The following is a 23,900-nucleotide window of genomic DNA, read 5'->3' on the forward strand; positions in this document are numbered from 1 at the left end:
TCTTATATCTCTGTTTTTTTTTATTGTGGTTTTTGCAGATGTGCCTTTTTTTTTTTTTTTCCCCAGCACTGAGGTCTGAACCCAGGGCCTTTGCACTGAACTGCAGCTTCACTTCTGTTCCAACCTCTATTTTGTGAGACAGAGCTTTATTAAGTCTCTAAGTTGCATAGGTTGGGCTCAAACTTAAAATCCTCCTACTCCAGGCTCCCAAAGTTCTGGTGTTATAGGTTTGCACCACCATACCAAGCAAGCAAAAATGATTTTGTTTTCTTAAATGTTTTCTACTGTTTTACCTTCCTTACTGAAAAATAATTTTACCATTGTTATTGTGCTTTTTCCAGTTTGGCATTTTGTCCTTCAATTTCATTTTGTTTAAAATTAATATTCTCACCTTAGCTTTGCTTTTTTCCTGGTACATTTTTGATACACCATTTACTTTCCATATTTTATTTTTACTTTGTTTTATATATATGATACTTCTAAATAATATGGGGTAAATTATTTTGATATGCACAATCCAGTCATCTTTTTTATTCTGACAAGAGAACTAAGCTGATTTATACTTATTTTTAAAACTGATGTGGTCATCTAAATTATTTTATTTGCTCTCTGCTGTGTTGTACCCCGTTTCCTTGTATTCATAAAGGTATGAAAGCAGCACACACCTGTACTTTGCACATTTCCCTATTTTGAGATGAATAAATTATTAGTTACCTGTATCCCTGAACACTTTCCTTCGAGCTCGGGAGTTTTTATTTTTTAATTATACTCTATGCTACTTGCTAAGACGGGGCAACTCAGAAAATAGATGCTGAATAGAAAAATCAAGCTCAAATTCACTTTCTCCTATTATGTGTACAACACAGTTTATTTTTGTGAACCCAAAAGGTATGCTCCCACCAGCAAGGAATTAATCATTTATCATGGGACACCAGGTGAACATGCTCTGATCCACTCAGTCCTGACACTGTCTACCTGGGGCACCAAATCCCAAAGTCCCCAAGACTGACTGCCCCTTCCACTTCAGATGACAGCTGTTAGCCTCAGGTTGTTTTACCTCTGCTTTGACTGACAGTCTATAAATATAAGGTCCCATAATCCTCTTTGGGGTTCAATTAATTTTTTTCAAGTGGCTCAGAGAACTCAGGAAAACACACCTCCTGGTTTATTATAAAGGATAAAGATGAACAGATGCGTAAGACCAGGTGTGTGGGAAGGGGGTGAACGCTTCCATACCTTCTCCAAATGTGCACACCATTCTGGAAACTCTGAATCCTGTCCTTTGGGGTTTTGATGAAGACTACATGCATCAGCATGATTAAAATGTGAGCAATTGTGTAGAAATGTAATTGGGCAAAAAGTACATGAGCAAAGCCAGTCGGTTCAGATTCTTCCTGTCCTCTCTGTGCAGAATTTCTCCCTCCATGGAATAGGCAGGACCCCTTCTGAAATGGGGATCTTATACTCTACTATCAGACAAGATAGGTCAGAGAATTTCTTTATGGCCAGCTCCAAGACCTGCAGGCTGGGAAGATTAGAGATACTAATTATCTGCCTTGAGGTAGGACTTGTAAACTATCTCATACATGCCTATCGCTGTCACTGGCAGATGATAACTTGGCTTAGTGTTATCGAGCCCTAGTCTTTTTTCCTAAAATTTCCTAAATTATTAATGAAAAGTCAAACGTGAGCCTAGCGCAAGTGCTAGGCCTTTTCCCACACAAGGCGGGCTTTCTCTCTTAGTTTACTCAGGTCACAAAGTCAGAAAGGCCCTCCAAGGTTCTTGTACCCTATGAAGGCAGGAACATGCCTCTCCAAGGTCTTTGATGTGTGAGCAGCAAAGACTTCACGCTGTGTCTCAGAAGCTTGCTGCCTCTGCCAGGAGTCCTGAGCTCTGCATTCCCCTACTTCACCTGAAAAGCTCAGAAACCACGTAGCCTCAGGTGTTTCCTTCTGATCCTGGACTATTTTGTTTCCACAGAGAGAAAGAATGGGGGTGGGAACAAAGATGAATTCTGGTACATTCTCTCAGGCTACCTTCTGTCTGGTAGTCTTCATATCAACATCACAATGTGTCATCATTACAGTGACTCTTCTATACATTTTCTCACTTGATCCTTGATTTTTTTTTTAAAGAAAAGGAATGGAGAGGGGGATTCAATCCCTTTTGACAGAGGAGGACATCAAAGCTCCAGAAAGCCACCTTATCCAAGGTCCTGCAGTTAGTGAGTCACAAAGGCAGAGCAAAGGTTCAAGCGTGGTGACATCTGCTGCCTAGTTTCACTGCCCTAGCAGTTTTCCTTAAGTGTAATTTGCTTTATTCAGTTCCAAAAGACATCCAATACAATGCAATCTCCAAAATGGAAAAATAAATCTCTCTTCTCATTATCTTATTTGCAAAACAGTAAATGAAATGCTCAGGTATCCAACAGTCATTTCTTTTTTTTAAACTCACCATATTTTTTTTCTTTCTGTCCTGTATTTCTATTCAGATAGGTATTCAACGCTACACACAGTCTTATGAAGAGTTTGAGAACTCATGGGATTCTTTGTGAAGGAAGGCCAGCATTTTTTAGGTTAAGGAGAAGGATGAGAAATCATCTGGAGAGTTACAGAATTATTATTAATAAGGTGTGTCCCAAAAGCTGCTCTTTTATAAGAACAGCAAGGAAGGAGAACACACTGAGAGGACTGGCATCATCTTACACTGTGAGTTTTCAGCACAGCATGTTGAGTAATGGAGCGTGCACATTAATTCTTATAGCATATCCTGTCTTGTACCAGTATGTCATAAAACTACTAGTGATGTTTATTCAGAGAAGTTGAGGGAAAATGGGTCGGAATCAGTGGCTTAAAGCATTGCTTCTCAAATCTCAGCATGCACTGGGGTCACCTGGAGACTTCTAGAAGCACAGATTTCTGGACCCTGCTTGCCCAGACAGATTTGGATTCAGCAGATCTAGGGCAGCCTGAGCTTGTGTGTTTCTACTGCTGCTCCTCTAGGCTTGCCCTGCTGTAAGGACCATTGCATTCTGCCATGTGCAGATGGCCACCTCTTTTGGAATCATGAGCAGCTAATCTCTCAAGATACTTCCTGTCATTGCATAGTCTATCTCTCTCTCCCGCCTCCAACTCCTGGCATCTTTCTAGTTCTTGTACTAACGATTCCTGGTTGTAGTAAGGAGAGCTCCTGAAGGTACTGCCATTTCTAGGGTGCCTTCATTTTAACAGAATATATTCAGATTCCCAACACAAATATGAAAGACCCAGGAATTGGTAAAATTTATTCATAAGTGGAGATTCTTCCCGCTCTATGCTCCTACTGCACCGCCCATACACCACCTGCTCTGCACCACCCAGTGAAGGTAAGCACCTGTGTGCAACTCAAGCTGGGGCTTGTTTCCAGGGGCTCAACATGCAGGGAGAAGACAAATGGGGTAGAGAAGGGTTAGTGCATTTCGCTTAATGTTTCATCTTCTTGGACGTTTGCATTCACGTGCTCTCAGCTATAGAATTCAAAATGCATATTTCATAAAAGTAGAAAAGAACTCTCCTGGGGTGGTGATGGGATAAAAGTTGAGGTGGGGAGGAGAAAAGTACAAATACATCAAAACACTCCATACATTGCCCACAAAAGACCCAACTCCAGAAATCCCACAAAGATACCTGAAAACCGCAGCCAGAAATCCCTTCTGTTCTATGGAGGGGAGGTTGAGGAGGAGCTGAGATGTGCTATAATTAAGAGACATGGGGATAAGGATAGTGTGGCCTCTATGCAAAAAAATAATAAAAAGTATAATAATCAGCTGGTGGTTTCAAGTTTTAAGGTTCAAAGCTCTGTAATTTCCAGCAGCATCATTTATTTTCAGTGGACCCAGAGAAATGGCACAGGCTGCCCTCTTACCTTGGGTATACACTTGGATTTTATTTTGAAAGCCAAGAACTCTCAAGGGAGGTTGTAGGGCACAGAGGTTGAGGAGATGTTTGGCTTCATTTGTTCGAAATTGTAGTCAAAACATTTCTTTTTGGTCAATATCCTTTTTGAATCCAGTTCCAGTAACAAAAATCCTGATTTACATTGTTTCACAATAACACAGCTAAATACTTCACTCACCCATTGACCTTTGAATTCCTCCAAGGCAGTGTGATTTATTAACTTCTTGGTCCTCAGCTTCTAGTATGGAACACAGAGGTGGCGTTCCCTTCCTGCTCTGGTCACACGGAGCGCAGGTACTACGCACATATTATTAAGCTATCTCTGAAGGGAGCAAGTAGGGCGAAAGATGTTTCTATTATGTCCAACGCTGAGAAAATGGAAGTCATTGTATTGATAACATTTGTGATTTGGGTGCCAGCCATTATGGGTGCATCAGCTCATTCAGTTTTGACAACTCTGAAGAAGTTAATACTCCTTCTGCCTCTTTACAGACATAGCAACAGGCTAGAGTTACGCAGCTAAGAAAGAGAAGATGTAGGTAAGATTTGTTTGCAGATCTCTCAGCTTTCAAGGCCCTATTGTCTTTATGCTGCCATTCTCTTTCCCATTCGAAAGAGGAGTAAGGACTTGAGAAGAATAGCAGAAAAGCACTCAAGGATCTCCTATGGTACTGACCAATTTCAGTCACCTGCAGTAATTAGCAGTAACATAAACAGACAGCATGGGGCAAGTTATCCTTTCCCTAACCTGAACCAGCTCTCTTTCCATATCAGACACCATTCTAGGTATGGAAGAAAACATGTTTGTTCCCACCTTTAAGGAATTTCCAAGTTATTACAGGAAAAAAAAGTCTCGGGCAACTTCTAAGCACTCAGTGCAGTTTTTAAGTACAGTTGATTGTAATGCAAAAGAGTCCGTGTTTTAGGACAACATAGCATCCTAAATAAAAACATAAAATATCCTGCCCTCCACTCTTTAAATTCCTTAAGAAGTAGTGTTGGCAGGTTAACAGGAGGTCATAGAGGTCTGCACAAGCCAGCAGCCACTGCTGTTCCACGTCTCTTCGCAAACAGCACACACCTGGCTCATGCACACAATGGACAGGCCAACCGGGCAAAGCCCCCTCAGAAAGAAAAGATGGGGGCATTCTAATTCCCTAAATATTTATGTACATTTAATCCCTGTTGATAGCAGACCTGTCTGGTTGATTTATATAGCTTGACAAAGGCCCCCAATACCAGATTTCTACACTGTTAATATTGCACAGTAACCACAGTGCTACCATACACTCAAAGGGGTGACAAGCAGAAAGGTGCTCACTGTGCAGCCTAATTATATTTCTGTAGCACAGCATGGGAAGCTGGAACCTGCTTATATGAGTTTAAATAACTAACTGTTAAATTTTCAGAAATTCTGTGAGCCAGTTGTTATTCACAGCCATTAGGAAGAATTCAATTGTATAACTTAAAGGTAAAATAAAAAAAAAAAAACTTTTTTTTGGTACCATGGTCTCGAACTTGGGTCCTTGCACTTGTGAGGCAGGTGGCAGAACCACTGAGCTAAATCCCCAGCCCAAAGGTAAAATAATTTTTAAAAGGTCATACATATCCCCAAACTCAACATCCTCCAATTTTTTAATTATGTTTTACTAACACCATGCTCTTGAGATTGCATCTACTGTACCTGCATGTTGGGAAAAACTCCCAGCTCTGTGTTCAGTGACATCAGGGTGGTGACTTGAAATCAGCCCTGCTAGGAATATCTATGCCATGACAGCCAATGCTGCAATCAAGGCCTCCTTCCCCTGCCCCCTGAGAACTAGTTGTTGAACATTACCAGCACAGCACTAGAGAAGAGGTTTCTCTCTCAGAAAAAAAAAAAAAAATGCAAACAGCATAACTTTAATTACAGGCCCAAAGCAAATAAGACACAGACACAGCTGTGAACAACCCCACCGGGAAGGCAGATGTATCTTAATGCTGATAATAACATTAGCAGTAAAGGATTTGATTCCCGGCATCTTCTCAACCTGTGGTTCAACCAGCCTGCAGTTGACCTACTTACTTTTTTGTTTTTGTTTTGTTTTCCGTGTTTATTTGTATGTTTGCTATATATAATGATTGCCTTCACGCGGTGGGGGGGATTGTTTCACATACTTAACAACACATCTTAATTATTTTCCTTCTCCTTCTCCTCCCTTTCATCCTTCCTCCTTCATCTCTAGGTCCCCTTTCCATTTGCAGAGGATCTACCTCCCTGTTTCATAATATCTGCCTTTTATTTTGCTCTTTAAATTATCTATACATCGGGTTTCTCATACACGAGAAAGGATGTAGTACTTGTGCTTGCGTGTCTGATTAATTTCATGTAACACGATGATTTCAAGGTGCATCCATTTTCCTACAAATAATTCAAAATTATCCTTATTTATGAACTAATAGTACTCCATTGCAATATAAATGCCACACTTTCTTCATCCATTCACGTATTGATGGACATATCGGCTGTTTATAAACTATGCTGCTATAAACATAGGTATACACGTACAACTGATACGATGTCTTTAACTCTCAGGAAGTTACGTGGAATGAGAATAGCTGGGTCAAATAGAATTTCTATTTTCAGACTTTTGAGGAGTCTCCACACTAATTTCTATAGTGGATGTACTAGTTTATATTCCCACCAATAATGTAAAAGTGTTCCTTTCTCTCACACAGCTTCAGCAGCATTTGTTATTGTTTGATTTCTTGATAATATCCTTTTTTTTCTTTCTGGAGGAGGAAGGATTCTCAGCATTGTTCTAATTTTCACCTCTCTTTGTGGACAGTGATGTCGAACACTGTTTCATGTATTTATTGGCCATTTTTCCTTCTTCTTTTGGGTAGTGTCTATTCATTGCAATAGCATTTCTTGATTAATTTGACCCAGTTGTTAAGGGGCGAGGACTCATTAATTGGCGCTTTCTCCAACTTCCAGGCTCAACCTAGAACAAGCTGACAATAGCTTATCGGCACTTAGGACTAAGAGGGAAATACAGATCCTTAAGATAGAAATAAAGCAGATTGGCAATGACTGTGAATAATCTAGACAGACCCCATGAAAGTACAACCTCTCTCACCTCAGGGACAATGGAATCATCCAGGGATCCGGAAAGGTCAGCCTGGATGGTATAGTGTATGAGATGTTGATTTCATTTTTTTAGGACTCAAATAATTTTATTCAGTTAACAATTAGGTACCAGTTTAGGATTTAGGTCTGTGAAAATATAAATCTCTAATGTAATTTTCTCCAATAGATCTTTGTGCAGTAATGGAAAATACCCTGTCTTATCAATAGCATCCTATCAATATGCACGGCCCCAAAAGGCAGCCACCTCATCTGGTATTGAGTACTTCAAACACGACCAATGCAAATCAGGTACTGAATTTTAATTTGTGCTTAATTTTAATACCTTAAATTTAAATTTACATGGGTTCATGTGACGAGCGTCCATCATATTAAACTGTGCAGTTCTGCTGAGTTTACAGTTTGGAAACGTATCTAGTTGGGATAAACCTAAGTCATAAAACTAAGATAATAATTCATAGTACAAAGTACAGTTCCCTGATAAAGTTAGTTTATTACAGTCTAGTCAGCTCTTCAGGCTACACATTAATGATTATGGATTCCTGAAGTGTCCACTTTGAAAGCCAAATTTCTGTTTTATTTCTTTAAAAGCCACTTATTGGTTCCACCTTAATTACCTTCCCACGAATTAGCTCTTGGAAGTGGGTCCAAAAGTCCCTGGAGGGTTCATCTCTCCTAGTTTTTATTTTTTCAGCCTTTGGATGTGATCTAGTCAAATTCGTGAGTTCCTCCTGACCAAGGCAGGTGGAATCCCATTCCCTAACTTGTCACATTAACAAGGACTGCCAGATGTTTACTGAGCAGCAACCTCTCTGATCCTTGCCCTTTTCCTCTGACTGAAGCCTAGCATGCCACCTAACCCCTGTCGTTTTCATCCCTGTCTTTATATCTGCTGAGTTTGGAGCTCCGTGCAGCAGGCTACACTTTGCATCCTGATAATGCTTTAATTTACCTTCAGCTTCTAGAAGGGTCCTCTATCAAATAGTACAGCCACGAAGCCCAGAAAATTACAGCAGCACACCCTCCCTCACTAGACCCAAACTCTTTGGATTCTGAAGCCACTACTTTGAATTGTTAATGGGTATTAACAGTGGCCATTGACAAAAGTAGAACTGGATTTTGGGTCACTCTGCTGAACAGGGAGAGTCAGCACCTTCCAGTGCCCTTATTGACTGGTGATAGAGCTGGCTCCAGTAAAGAATATTTATTTTAATTGACACATAATATTTTGTACATATTCATGGGAAACAGTGTAATTATATATATATGTAATGATATAAATAAATATATATATATGTGTGTGTGTGTGTGTAATGATCAATTAGCATTTCCATCTCTGCTAACATTCATTATTTTTATGTGTTGGAAATCTTCAAACACTCCTAGGTATTTTGTTTTTCTTCTAGGTAATTTGAAATATACAATACAATGCCATAGACTATAATGATGCCGCTCTGTTGCTCAGTATTAAAAAGTGAGAGAACTGCCATGCTCATCCAGGAGAGACCACTGAGCTAACTTGCAAACACACTCAATTTTTAAGGCTGAGTGTTTTATTTCTAATAAAGTATAAAACTGGATTCCTGAAATGAAGATAGTTTACTTATTTTGACTCAGTTATTAGAAGGGAGTTCACGATTTTGATTGATTTGAGACTATTTTGATTTGAGAAGGTGGTATTTTAGTGTCCTTGTATATTAAACTTCACCCCATGTTATAGTCCCAAAGCCTCATGTGGTCAAAGGGCTTTTTCAGAGTTGGCTGGATGTAGTGTGTGACATTGGAATTAAGGGTGAATGATTACTAAATCAGTCCACTGACTGGTTTGGCACCTCCCTGTAGTCTGAATAAGATAAAAGGGGCAGAAAGATGCCGTTAAGGTCCCTTATTGTTTTTGCCACCTTGCAAGACATGAACTGTTCTCTTCTGTAAGGCTACCCTGTCTTGGAGCTAGCCAATTATGGACTGAAACCTCTACAAACTTCCAGCTAAATATACCTTTCTCCTTTAACTCTGGGTGTCACATATTTTGTCTCAGCAAGCAGAGAAAGTAACTAAGACACCCTCTTTGAGTGAGTATTAACAAAGACATACATTCTGGTCACTACCACCACAATCAAGATGTAAAATAGTTACCATTACACCAAACAAACAAACAAACAAAAACTTTCTTGCCCCTTGTAGTCAACACCTTCTCTTAACTCCAAGCAACCACTGATCTGATTTGTGTCCTTATAGTTTTGACTTTTCCAGAATGTCACATAAATGGAATCATATTTTTTAGACTGGTATCTTCATTGTCATATTTTCATGGTCTAACTCACTGCTGCAGAGCCATAACAAGTATACTAAGGTGCATTCAGAAAGCAATAGAGATACCACCAACACTCCCAACAGGTCAGCCACGTCTTGGGTGAGGAAATATTTTGTAGGAATCAAAAAAGAAACAAAGCCCCAAATTAAGATAAAGAAAGAGTCTTCAAGACAGAAAACCAATGCCCAAAGAGACATAGAAACAAACAAGCTTCCTACCTGAAAATTGTGGCTACTGAATGGCAAATGGTCTTGGATTTTAATCTAGAGCAAATGTAAACTGCAGCTGTAAAATTCAAGTAAAGTGAATGTGTGTGCTTCTGACTAGCAAGGATTCCAACCTTACAGACACATACACGTCTCTGTTTGCTTCAATATAATGAGGCGAAAATCTTTCAAGCTGCAAATTTATCAGTTGAACAAACAAATTCTGCAGTCAGTGTCACCCTGCAATGAGGGTTTAAAAGGGTGACATGAACTGGAGAAGAGTTCTTTGAGTTTCAGCTCTCAAATTTCCCCTGACACATAAACAGGAGAAAATTATTTATCATTTAATGGGATTATATGTCCATTAGCTTTCCTATGGGACTGCTAAAAGGATGAAACTGATAAACTAATGGGCAGAGTTTGAAGCCAAGTGTTTCTAGATTCAGGGACAGCAGATCAACTCGGTAGCCAGCCAGCTGCTCTACCTTGGATAAGTCCCATGGCTTTTCTGAGGTTTTTTTGTTCGTTTGTTTCTGCTACAAAAAGGAAAAAAGAGAAAGAATGAAGTTGAATCCAACCATTTCAGCAGTTCCTTCTAGCTCTTCTACTTTGCGGTTTTATAAATTGATGTCAAAACCACTGCACTTAAAGCAACCTGGGGCACACTCAAGAAACAAGCCTGGAACAAAGGGCCCATTCACATTACCAAGGTTCACTGAGCACAAAATGACTCTTTTGTTGGGGTGGTGAGTGGAAGGATGGAGGGAGAACCTGGAAAATCTGGTGTGCACTTTCTCCACCACAGATCCTAAATTAGTCCCTGAAATTACGGTTGCGGTGGTGAACGTAAAAAGAAAAGATAAAACAGTGGCCCTATTGACTAGAGCCATCTTCTTCTACCTCTCCTGGGACCATCAGAAGCCATTGCACAGGCAGCTGAACCTAGCCTATCTTTATGAAAAGACCTTTACAGCAACATTGGCTTTCGCTAGCTCAAATGCTGTGCTAGTCTGTTTACTCTGGGACTACTGTGACACAGCCTTCAGAGGACACGTGGCATTTTCAAGGCACAGACCATACTTCAATTCTCCACTTTCGCCACGGCGTCTCTGCTTCCTCACCTCGTCTTTGATTTGTGACTGCTCCCACACTTCACATCTGCCACCACCACCAGCAGTTTTGCTAGGAGCATCCCCCCTCTAAGGAGTGACAGACAACCCTACTCAGGCCCCTTTGCACACTGATGCTGCTCAGATGTATGAGGAATCTCCAGGAGCCCATAACTCCCAGAGTGTCAGGGCCAGAGAGGAGCCCAAAGAAACAAAACTCAATGGTGTCCAAACTGTGTTTTGAAAGCAGGGCAAACACCCTAAAATCGATCTTGCAAAGAAAACTTAAATGAAGAAATGATTAAAAGTTATGGAAATGGAACAGAAAGTGGGAGTAGAGGGGGTGGGTGAGGCTCTTTTTACTATTCTTACTTTATATATGTGTTTTAAATGGACACATTTTTTTTTTTTTTTTTTTGAGATACGGTCTCACTTTGTAGTTGAGACTGACCTGGAACTCACTATGTAGCCCAGGCTGGTCTCGAATTCACAGCGATCCTCCTGCCTCAGCCTCCCGAGTGCTGGGATTACAGGCGTGTGCCACCATGCCCAGCAGGGACACATAATATTTGTAGGTATTTACAGAGTTCAGTATAATTGGACCCATGTATACAGCACCTAATGATCACATCAGGGTAATTAGCATTTCTGTCTCTCAAGCATTGCAATTTATATATGTTGAGAATTTGTGAACTCTTCTAGTTATTTTGAAATATATAAATTTTTGTACAGTGTAGTTACTCCGCTGTGCTACTGAACACTTTCATCTTACTATTCTGGTAGGTATTTTACACCCTTTCTCTGTCCTCCCTGGCCTCTGGCCCCTATATTCCTAGGCATCTAGTGAACTCCATTTTATTCTACTTGCATAAAAGATCAACATTTTTAGCTTGTACATATAAGTGAGGATACACAGCATTTGTCCGTCTGTGCCTGGCTTATTTCACTAAGCATAAAGTCATGCTGATGAAATGACAGGGTTCTGGGGATTTTTTTTTTTTAAGAACTTTAAATTTAGTCTCCTATTCTCCAAGTATGTGCACAGGTACTTGAATATAACTAAGGGCCCAACTTACAAACATTCAAGTTGCAAACTTCCACGGGGTACTGTATAAGACTCACTTTGTTGGAGTGAGGAAGGAATCTGACTTACAAACATTCTCCCAGAACGGAACTCATTCGTAAGTTGGGGACTTATGATATGCACATACTCACACTGTTAGAAAGTATAATTTCGTAAGAAACAAAGTCTTCTCCCAACCCAGACAGTGGCTCTCATATCTGGCTACACAGTAAAATCCCAAGATAATTTATAAAAATCCCAATGGGCAGGCTGTACCCCAAGGTTAATATAGGATTCTAGGGCTAGCGTTCCATGTCCTCCGGATATACAGGTGCTAGGAAGAAGAGATAAGGTTTCCTTACTGAGAGTGAAGAGCTAAAACTGTCCTAGTGGTTCATAAATACTGGAATCATCTGGCTGATTTGTTCAAACACAGACTGATTAATCCCCTCTCCGTTTTACTGGTTAGTATCTGGGATTGGAACTGAGATTCTGCATTTCCTCAGGGTTCTAGGAAGTGGATGTTCATCCCAAGACCACACTCTGAGAAACACTAGGCTATCTTTCCTCTTTGTCATGCAAGCACGAAAACAGTATTGCAGGCACCCTTTCTCCCCTCTTCACCTCCATTATGGGAGGACTGAGACAGCACTTGCGCTTGAGAAATGCGTCACAAAGTTCCAAAGCAGGCAGCTTTCAAAGAAAAATAATACATGTAACAGACTTGCCGGGTTCGGAGAGAGGTCCTTGCCTATTCACCCTGTCATCTCAAAAGGCTCTTTGTGGCAGGCAAAGGAGGGTTGTTGGTGGAGGTTGATTTCAGACAAAATTCTTGTTTTCATTTTGAGGGTTTTTTTTTAAATTTCTACCCCCATATTTTCTCCCCACACCCTGCTTCACTCCATTTTTTCACCCCAGGAAATTGTGTATCACATAATAGGGAAAAATGAGAGTTTGAGAAATGTAAATTTATGGTTGCATCTCTAACGCTGTGGCATGCGAGAAGATGGTAAATAAATAAGTGCCTTTCTCTAAATACCCAGGGGTTTGAATTTATTTTAAGTCTAAAGAGTTTTTGCTAGAAATGGAGGGCACTGAGAAAGCAATGGACACAAAGTCAAGCTCCTAAAAAACAAAGAGAAATCAAAAGCAGATGGGGGAGGAAAATCTGGGAAGACCCAAGAAAACTGGAAAATAAAAAAATAAGAAATAAAGAGTAGTTCTGATTCAGACCAAATGCAAGTAAGATGCCTGGCTCAGTGTAAACACATTGTCTCTGCCAAGATTCCTGCCAACTCAAAACTAACATTCTTATAAGGGTCCATAGACCTCAGCTTCTGATTCTCATAAACCAGCTTAGAGTACATTCTGAGGTTGTCAGATTTTGCAAATAAAAAATGCAGGGCACCCAGTTAAATTTAAACTTCAGACATTTCAAATAGTTTATAAGTGCATACTGATACAAAGAGCTTTCGCTCTTTACCTGAAATCTGAATTTAATCATGTGTGCTGAATTTTATCATCATCCCATTCTTATTGTACATTTTTTTTTTGTATGAACTCATGCTTGGTCTCAACCCTTATTTCTTATTTTCAAGAAAACAAACCAACTACCTATAGCCCACTATAGTCTGAGTAGATAGAAGTTGTAGTGTTTTGTTTTTTAATCACAAAGCACAAGTAAATTAACATTCAATACTAGCTCTAGATCCTCCCAAAGCCCATCAGCCACGTTCACAATTGAGATTCCACTTGGCTCCAATTTCTTTTCCTCCATCACTCTTTTTCCTTACTCTCATCACACCCAAATAACAACTCATTTCCAATAATAATATGAGCATGATGGTCGTCACTTGCCTTTTCTCAACACTTGTCCTGGTCTCATTTTTGTACCCCCAAATAGTATGTCACAGTATCATCTAGGAGCTTTATGAACACACAGATTCCTGTGGCTGTTCCCAAAGATTCTAATTTAATTAGCATAAGAGAGCTAGGCATGGATATTTTTAAAAGCTCCCAAGGTGCAGACAGGTATGAGAAGTATTCACTTAGGTCAGAGCTCTGTTCATTCACTCAGGACTCACTGGAAAATCTTATTAAAATCTAGCTTCCAGATCAGTAGGTGGTAGGTAAGCCTGGAATTTTTCCATCTCCAACAAGCTCTCAGCGAGACCAACCCTGCTGCCAGGCAGAGGACCACATCTGTACCAACAAAATCTTCAAGGAACTCATATACCAGGTGTTAATATCTGTATTAGAAATTATGTCTTAGTTACTTTCTCATTGCTGAGACACAATACCTTACACCCACAATTTAAAGAGAGAGAGGTATACTTTGCCTCACATTTCAGTCCATAGTTGCCTGGCTCCAAGGCACGACAACTGGGCACATGGCATGGAAGAGGGAAAGTGGCTCACAGCATGGCAGCCAGGAAGCAGAGAAAGAGTCCATGGAGAAGGTTAGTAGGAAGATATACCTGTTTTGGTCACACTCCTTGTGATCCACCTCTTCCAAACAACCCTAATCTAAAAGCAACTCAGCTATAACACACCTAAAATTCATTCACCATCAAAGGCCCCACCTACGATGCCATGAAGCTTTAGGGGGACATCTAGATAGAAAACATAACTTTCTGTTCGTGGCATATTTTTGTACAAAATGCATGTAGTCTATGTCAAAGAATTGCCTAACTCCTAAGTTTCAGAATTTTTGAAAAGTCGAAGTCTAAAGTCTCCTCTGAGACATAAGGAAAATTCTTAGCTGTGAGCTCCTATAAAAAAAAAGAGAGAGAGAGAGATTTAAATTCTGATGACATACAATGGCATAAGGTAATCACATTCCAAAAAGGAGGAACAAGGGGATACAAACCAATGGGACCAAGGTAAGACTGAATCCCAGCTGGGTAAGTATTAAATCCTGTTGTTCCATGTCTGCACCTGGGGTAAGATTTGGCAAGATATAAGCTCTAAGCAGCTTGAATAACCACACCCCTACAATTTTGTTGATGGCTGTAGCTCTCACAGCTTCTCTTTTGGCTTTGTTTACTCCTTGCAGCTTTCCTCAGGTGTTCCATATTCCTCAGGTGTTCCCTATTCCTCAAGTGTTCCATATTCCTGACATCTGCAACTTTCTGGGGTCTCCATGCACTTTTGGCTTCACTCTCACAGTTTTATGCATTGCCCTCTAAGGGGCACACTGCCTTTCTGGAGCCTTCTTCTACAATCCAGTTGGAAGCATTTCTAACTCTAACAATCTCGCATTCTGCATACCTTTAAAACCAGCACCACATGGATGATTCCAAGGCCTGCTGCCAGCTACCTTGTATCATGGCTGTAAAAGTTTCCAAGTACCTGGATGGCTCACACTATGAACCAACAGGGGAACAAATGCCCCAGGAGGCTCTTTTTGAACAAGGTGTTCTATGGCTCTCTTCTCAAAGCAAAATCTTTCACTTTTATAACTTTGAACCTTCAAAGAGTGGGGCTTTTCTGACTCCTCACATGTCCTCATGACATTTTTCCTATTGTCTTTTTAATGCCAATCTTTGGAGGAACAAAGTTCTCCTCTACTCCAGCTTTACAGGACCCAACATTCTAGAAGCTTCTTTTCTAGTGAAACTCAAAACTCTTAAAATCACTAAGCAGTGCCATTTGCTATTGATTCACAATGTACAGTGGCTAAAAGCCCACAACAATATCCGTGCTACAGCTTCAATGTTGTGCTGCCTTGAAATTTCCTCTACTTGTTGGATTAGTTGGTCACCCTTAATTTCAGTGTCCCACACAGTCTCGGGACATGAGTAAAATGCGGACAGATTTTCTGTCAGAATATAACACACTTGGCCCAGAGCCCAACTGCCAATGGAATCCTTGTTCTAAACAAAAACCTCCTTTACCATCTGTATTGCTGTCAGCACGTTAGTCTTCTGACTCTAACCATAATACCCCATCAAGTTTGGCTTACAGCATTCTAGGGCTTTACCAGCTGGCCACTCCAAACCGTTCCCATGAACCAGTTCCAAAGGCTTCTAAATGCCATGGTCGGTAGCACCACAGCAATGACTACTCTTCTCTCGTGCCAAGATCTGTCAGAGTCATTTTGTCATTGCTGAGAAATGAAGCCAAGTGTAGATAGCACACACATTGAGTAATATAGGGCACTACTTGGGCAAGCAGAATACTAGAATGTCAATTAGGAAGGACAGATGTTTGGACACTGTATTAGTGAGATTTTTTTTGTTGTTGAGATAAAAGGAGGAATGATTTATTTGGCTTTGATGTTTCAGAAGTTTCACTCCATGGACAGCTGGCTCCAAGGCAGAAGTATGCTGGTGGGAGAGCAAAGGAGAAGAAAGGTACTCACCTCATGATAGCAAAAAGCAGAGAGACAAGGGAAGAGCCAGAAAGAAAGAAAAGGGCTATGGACAGGATTTATGCTTCTAGGTTCCACTCCCTGTGATGTACTTCTGCCAACTAAGTGCTACTTCCTAGCAGCAAACATAGCTATGAACTCATTTATAAATTAAACCATTGATACAGATTTAACAGAATCCCTACTGAAATCCCAACAATATATTTCACAGACCTAGAGAAAACAATCCAAAAATGCATCTGGAATCAGAAGAGACCTAGAATAGGAAAAACCATTCTAGGCAACAGAGCCACGGCAGGGGGTATCACAATCCCCAACTTGAAACTATACTACAAAGCCACTGTGATAAAAACAGCATGGTACTGGCAAAGAAACAGACCTGAGGATCAGTGGAACCAATTAGAAGATGCAGAAACAACTCCTAACATACTCAACTACCTCTTCTTTGAGAAAGGAGCCAACCATTTTCACTGGAGGAAAGATAGCCTCTTTAATAAATGGTGTTGGAAAAACTGGACTGAAACTTGTCAAAGACTATAACTAGACCAGTATTTTTCACCATGAACTAAACTAAAATCTAAGTGGATTAAAGATATAAACATTAAAACAGAAACACTAAACTTGCTGGAAGATGACTTACATAGAATTCTTGAAGATACCAGCATAGGAAAAAACTTTATGAACAAATCCTCAGTATCATGGGAACTAGCACAAAGAATCAACAACAGGGATCTCATCTTTTCAAAAAGCTCCTGCACTAGCAGACAAATAACAAGCAGAGCTATGAGACAATCCACAATGTGAGAAAAAAAAAATTTTACCAGCTTTTCCTCAGACAAAGGTCTGCTATCTAGAATATATAAAGAACTCAAAAAACTCAGACCCCCAAATATAAAGACCCAATTCAAAAATGGGCACCTGAAATGAGGAGACATTTCTCAGACAACAAGTAAAAGCAGCAGATAAATATATGAAAAAATGTTCAATATCATAAGTCATTTGAGAGATGAAAAGAACACTGAGATTTCACCTCACCCCAGTAAAAATGGCTGCTATCAAGAAATCAACCAATAACAAATGCTGGTGGGGTTGTGAGGAGAGATAGGAACCCTTCTTCTTTGTGGGTGGGAGGGCAGACTGGTGCAACCATTATGGAAATCAATATGGAGATACCTCAAATGACTAAGATTAGAAGTCCCATTTGATCCAGCTATTCCTCTGATTGGTATCTTCCCAAAAGAATTACTAGAATCATACCGCAGCAATATGTGGTCACCCATGTTTATAGCGGCACAGTTTGTAATAGCTAAAATTTGGAAACAGCCCAATTGCCTATCAACTGGAGGCTGAATAAGAAGATGTGTGTGTGTGTGTGTGTGTGTGTGTGTGTGTGTGTGTGTGTGGTTTTTTTAATGGAGTACTACTCAGCCATAAAGAATGAGAAACTAGAGACATTTATAGCTAAGTGGATGCACATTGAGGCCATACTTTTAAGTGAAATAAATAGGACACACATGTGTAAATATCAAATAGTTTCTCTGGTGTGAAAACTAAAAGTGTAAATAATTGATACTGTGTAATAAGAAAATGTCTAAAAGAGTAGAGGAATTGGGAGGGTAGGGGAAAGGTAAAAAAGAAAAAATATGTAAAAAGGAGAAACATGGAAACAACATCTTTGTAAACTGGGAAGGGTAGAGAGGCTGAAAGGAAGGCTCGGGGATGGGGAAAAATAAGAACCAAGTTAAGTCATGTAAAGGCACAAGATCCCAATGATGAATGTAATTGCACTGTATACCTAAAATGTACCAATAAACTTAATAAAGATTTTTAAAACTAAATAAATTAACCCATTGATGAGGTCAGTGTTCCATGACCTAATCTCCTTTCCAAACCTCTACTTATGAACACATGAGCTTTTTGAGGACATTTTTAATCCAAAGCATAACAGAAATTCATAACAGCATGAAGGCAGAGCAGCATTTCTTGATTTCACAGCTTACTCATTGTTTAGAACTTATAGTAGCTGAGATATTGATATAAACACTTCCTTAATAAAATGACTAACGTGTACCTCTTCATTTGTTTCAAAGGACTTATTATAGCTATGCCTTGAACTATTTGACTCCTTTTGACAAATGTGCATGAAAGTTGTGAATCTCGATTTGATAAGTATAGTGAAGCCTAACGTGGTCTACGAATAAGAATTTTGTAATTGGTGTTTCTATAAAATCTATATATGACCTCTAATTCGTGACTTAATTATAAATCAGTGCTTCTCAAATACTAACGTGTGCATCAGTCCCAGGGGCTCTGATAAAATGTAGGCTCTGATCTAATAGGTGTGGGTAGAGCCAAGATTGTCCCACAAGGTGTTGCTGCTGTTGCCTGTACTGGGTCCACCTTGTAACCAACAAGGAATTAGCCTCACCTCAGTAAATTCATCTGTTCTTGGCTTTGACATTGGATACATTCAGCTTTCTAGTTACGGCATTCTTCTCATTATTCTCATGTGTTACTAAGCATCTAACTAGTATAGTGGCCAAATCAAGGGTCTGAGAGATCTATGTTTTAGTATTATCCCCATTAAATATTGGCAAACAAAGCTTGGAAAAAATGTTCTCCTTCAGTATTGTACTTTAAATTAACCTCTAAAAAATAAACTTAAGTTATATGTAGCCTCACCATTTTAGCCTATATTGTTTTATTTAAGATGTTTACCTATGGAAGTTTTCTGGCAATGCTTATATGCAAAAAAAAAAGTATACAGAAGTAGTATTGATTCATGTCATTTACTGTTTGAACTTGAATAAGGACCTATGAAAAATTCATAACTTTTGCTTTGCAGACCAGTTGATGTGGAGTTTTCTTCTCTTTCCTTCTTTTTCCTTCCTCCTATCCTTCTTTCCATCCTTCTTTTCTTTTTTTACTTTCCCCCCGCTTTTTTTGACACTTCTATAACAAATACTTTTTCTTGGTAGTGTCAGAAAAAAAGGCCAAATTTTCAAAGATGAATTCCACATTTGGAATGAAACTTCTGGATTCATGAGAATTATGAAGTGGTTGGTTGTTTTTGGAAGATGACTTACTTCTAATAGTATCCACATGGTCTCCAGGACAGATGAGGTCTCCACCAGGTCCACTGATGGAACCTCTAATTCAGTCTCATCATACCTCCAGGCATAGGTCTGGCTTAAATTCCAAAGTGAGAAAAGTGGGAAATATACAAAAACAGGAAAAGAGCATTTGAGCTCAGATAATCTTAAAGTTTCGTCATCTTGAAGTTCACAGCATGAAGAACCCATTCTCCAACATCAAAATAAAAAGCAGCTATAGATAGAATCAATATAAACACACCTGCCTACTCCTTGGCACTGTAAGCCTTTTGTTTTGCATTTCATTCAAACGTGGGAAGAAGCCATCAGCAGGACTACTAAAAGTTTCTGAGTGTTTAATAAAGCAAACAGATAAGAAAAATATGTCAGTCTTACCAAACAGTGATGTCTGAAACCATCTATTATTGGAAAATAAAATAAAATATTGTGATTTAAATTTATATTATACAGAAGAGGAGGGGAAAGGGCTCCTAAACAAAATGATGAAATATGAAAGCCTTGTTTTATAATAAGCTGCAGCTCAAAGTCACACGTACTGCTTACCTCTTAACAGAGATGTGTGTTGCCTTATAGCTCTATTTTCACTATCATATTAAAGGAAGCAGAAGACAGTTTATCAGTCCCAAGCCCATCTATATCCAAACTGGCAAATTCCTGTGACACTGTAGATTCCATGTACACATCTGGGAGTACAAGGGATAATAAGAGTACATAGTGAATGTTTAAATTTTAAGAATTTATTGCAGTAAAAGACATTGCCCTTAATCCTCCTCAAAATATTACCCTCATTTTGAATACACTTATCTCATCCTTCTTACCATTTTTTGAAGCAGTTCTGGAAGTCCTCTTTCATGAGTATCTTTACAAGGAATGATCCAAAGTACAGGGAATACAGTACTCTTGTCAAAGCCATCCAGTGGAAAGGCAGGCTCATAAAAACATGACAGTTTGTTCTCATCAACTTTACCAAATTAGGCACCATGCAACTTCTGGGACTTCCCCAAAGACAAAACGACCATGAAAAGTAAAGATTTTAAACCAATTCAGGACATTGGGATGGCCATAATAGTGCAAATAAAAGCATGAAAGAGGACTTCCAGAACTGTTTCATACGGTGGCAAAAACTGTGGGATTAAGTGTGTTGAAAGTGAAGGGAAGTATTTTGCCAGAGATTAGTGGTATTTTTCAATCAGTGACTTTTTAAACGAATTTTTCAATTAGTGAATTGTTTTCATGTGCAGCGAACACAGTAGAATTGAATTTGCTCTGGAAGGAAGATGTGGTCTGAGTCTCACTAGTGAATTTTCTATTTTCTCTTCCCAATCTTCAGTCCCTCTCAATTCTATATTGACCAAGGCTTTGTCAAAGATATATCCAATATTTTGCTGCACTTGGGATTTACCTGGTGAGCAATTTAAAAATATATTTCTGGGTCTCACATACTTGCTGAATCAGAAAACTTCCTAAGTGTGAAATTTGAGCCTTAGTACTTTTTAAACTTTCTTCGGCTATTCTAGTTCATAGACTGGTTTGAAAATGATTCTTTCAAGTCCATGACTGACTTTAATGCAAATCCACCTACTTTGGGTTCATTTAAATAAAAATGGGGTGCAATGTGAGACAGGTTCTCCTCTGAATAAATAAAGAGAAAATAATTGAAGTTCTACTAAATGCAAATATTCAGTTGTCTTCATTCATTACTTGCTAGCTGTTAGTATTTTGAAAATCATTTAACCTCTGGGAGTTATCCTTCCATTGTTAAACTGGCAAATTTAGCTTGGGTGGCTCAAAACCTGACTCTGTTTCTCCCATACACTCATCCAAAAATAAACTCTGAACTATTTATTTTCATTTATTTCCTAACTTCCACCCAAAGCCTTGGCACTTTGAAAATATTCTCTTTGTGGATGTATGCGCCATCTCTTTGACTTGCATCCCTATGGTTCAGTAGGTACCTAAAGTAGAGGGAAAAACATTTAAAAAGGAAAGGCAAGTAGGTAGAGAGTAGAATTCTCACTTTTGGTTCAAATTATTTCCTTAAAGCAGTCCTCTGTCTTTACTGCTTGGTATATAACTATATGTTTTATACTGCACAGGCACAAGGCTTACAAAAGACATTCAGAAAAGACTGGTAGATAATAACTGACTGCAACCAGTGAACATGACATAGAAACAGGCTGAAGAAACACACTGAAGCCAAAGCAAAATAATCATCTCTGCTGGGGCTGACCTTGTATGTTGGACAAAAGGCTCCAACTTGCAAGAGGGGAGTTGCCAGCTTCTCTTACTGGGTAGGGTGAGGAGTGGGCAGAAAGCAAAAAGAAGTCCTTTCTAAATGAGGAGCAATTTGAAAGGCATTCTGAGGGATTGCAGAAGGAGTCTGAAGAGCCCCTGCTGGGATCGGTCTTTTCACTAGTTGATGCCATCTGGGTGGGCATGAAACAGGAGTACAGTTCTCAGATGACTCTGGGATGATCTTAAGTCTCAGGCTGGTTTTGGGCTGGGCAAGGGTCAGGTCAGATTTTGTATGGGCAAAGTCCAAGCAGGACTTTCCTTTACTACAAAACCCAAATAAATAAGCTTCTGTGCATTTTCCACCCAACAATAGGCTCTAAACATTTTTCTCCAGTAAAATACAATCACCAATACTATTGTCTTTTTTTTTTTTTTTTTGTACCAGGGATCGAACTTGGGTCCTTGAGCTTGCAAGGCAGGCCACCGAACCGCTGAGCTAAATCCCCGGCCCAACCAATACTATTGTCTTAATGATTGCAAAGTACATTTTGGGTTGTTGTTGTTGTTGTTTGTTGTTTTTGTTGTTGTTTTTTGAGGCAGGGTCTCACTATGTAGTTGAGACTGACCTGGAACTCACTGTGTAGCCCAGGCTGGTCTCGAACTCACAGCGATCCTCCTGCCTCAGCCTCCTGGGTGCTGGGATTACAGGCATGAGCCACCATGCCCGGCTGCAAAGTACAGTTTGAGTACCCCTTATTTGAAATTCTTGAGACTAGAAATGTTTTGGACTTGGGATATTTTCAGATTTTGGAATATTTCCATTTACATAATGAGATATCTTGGGGATGGAACCCAAGTCTGAAAACAACTCATTTATGTTTCATGCATACAACCATACACATAGCCACAGGTATTTTATGGAAAGTTTTAATGTACCTGTGTTTTTATTATGACCTGTCATATTATATCAGGTGTAAAAATTTCTACATGTGGCATTATGCCAATACCCAAAAAAGTTTTGCATTTTGAAGTACTTTGGATTTCAGATTCCCAAATTAAGGATGTTCACCTGTATTCTATTATAACAGTAAGCTATCATTTTCACGAATTCTGTTGTTGACATTCAGAACTGCAGTGCAAAGTCTCAGAGCCAATTTTCATGCAGACCTTCATTTATTTTTTAAAATATATTACTAATGGGTGAGGATTTAGCTCAGTGGTGCCTCGGCTGCCTCACAAGTGCAAGGCTCTGACTTCGATCCCTGGTACTGAAACAAACAAACACATAAATAAATAAGTTACTAGAAATTTAGTCACTAAGCTGACAAAGGTAGGCATGTTCAAAAGCATGTTTATTGCCAATATGGTTCTCTACAAACGGATTATCATCGATACTTCCAGCAGCAGAAGGCATGCGCCACATCATTCATGGATGACATAACAGGTAAGAACAAGCAGAGAATGGAGAACATGCTAGACACGTGGGGTCTGGCTCTTCTCCAGTGGGGAATAACTGACCACTGGGCAGCTGGATTCTGCTGAAGGCACTGGTGGCGACTGTCAGAGTGTCCGTGGAAGCAGATCCTGACTAGCTTATCTAGGGGTTGATCCTGGGAAATGCTAAGTGTTGGGTAGGGTGAGGAGACAGTGTTATGTGAGATATGCTGTGAAAAGCAGTGAATGAAAGGTATGCCATCCAGTTACAATGAAGAGGACACCGCAGAGCTGTCTCTGAAGGGTGAGGGAACTTGAGTGTTATGTACGACCCCAACAGTTACAGCCTGAAGGCGGCTCTGGGAGCACTTCATTCTCCAACCCCTCCAGCTGCTTGAGCACAGCCAGGCAAAGTGGTACACAGCCAGCAAACTCTAAAATGGTGCAACTAGAAGGATTTCAGTAACGTCTCCTTCATATAGGTATAATAGAGACAAGTTATTAAAACCACATAGTTTTGTGTCATTTCTAGTCAGTCTCCTGTTATCTTTCAGCCCTAACTCAAGAAGCAAGACTTTTCCAAAGCTATCTTCAGTGCCCAGATTATGGTGCAGCCTCATGGATGAGAATGCATCATGATAGCTACTTGTGTATACCTTAAGTTCAATAAAAGGCACAAATTTGGAACTTCTGATTCCAGTCCAGATGAAGAAACAAGGGCTAAATTTCCACTCCCAGCTCAAACAAGTATAAAACACTGTATGAAATGTATGAAACAATATTTTTCAGACCCTAGACAATAGCAGCAAGGGACATTAATTGCTGAGAGAAGGAAAAAAAATGGGGGTAAATCTTATGAGTGCCCCAGCTTACTACCCAGAGAAAGTTTAGGATTCAGCACAGGGGGAGGAACCCACACACAGAAGGCAGCAAAAGCAGCCAGTTTACAAAGCCGAGTACACAGAAGAGAAAGAGGCTGGGAGAGAGCCGC

Source organism: Fukomys damarensis, unplaced genomic scaffold (assembly GCF_012274545.1).
Source record: "Fukomys damarensis isolate Sample0158 unplaced genomic scaffold, DMR_v1.0_HiC HiC_scaffold_7, whole genome shotgun sequence".
In the NCBI taxonomy this organism is placed as follows: domain Eukaryota; kingdom Metazoa; phylum Chordata; class Mammalia; order Rodentia; family Bathyergidae; genus Fukomys; species Fukomys damarensis.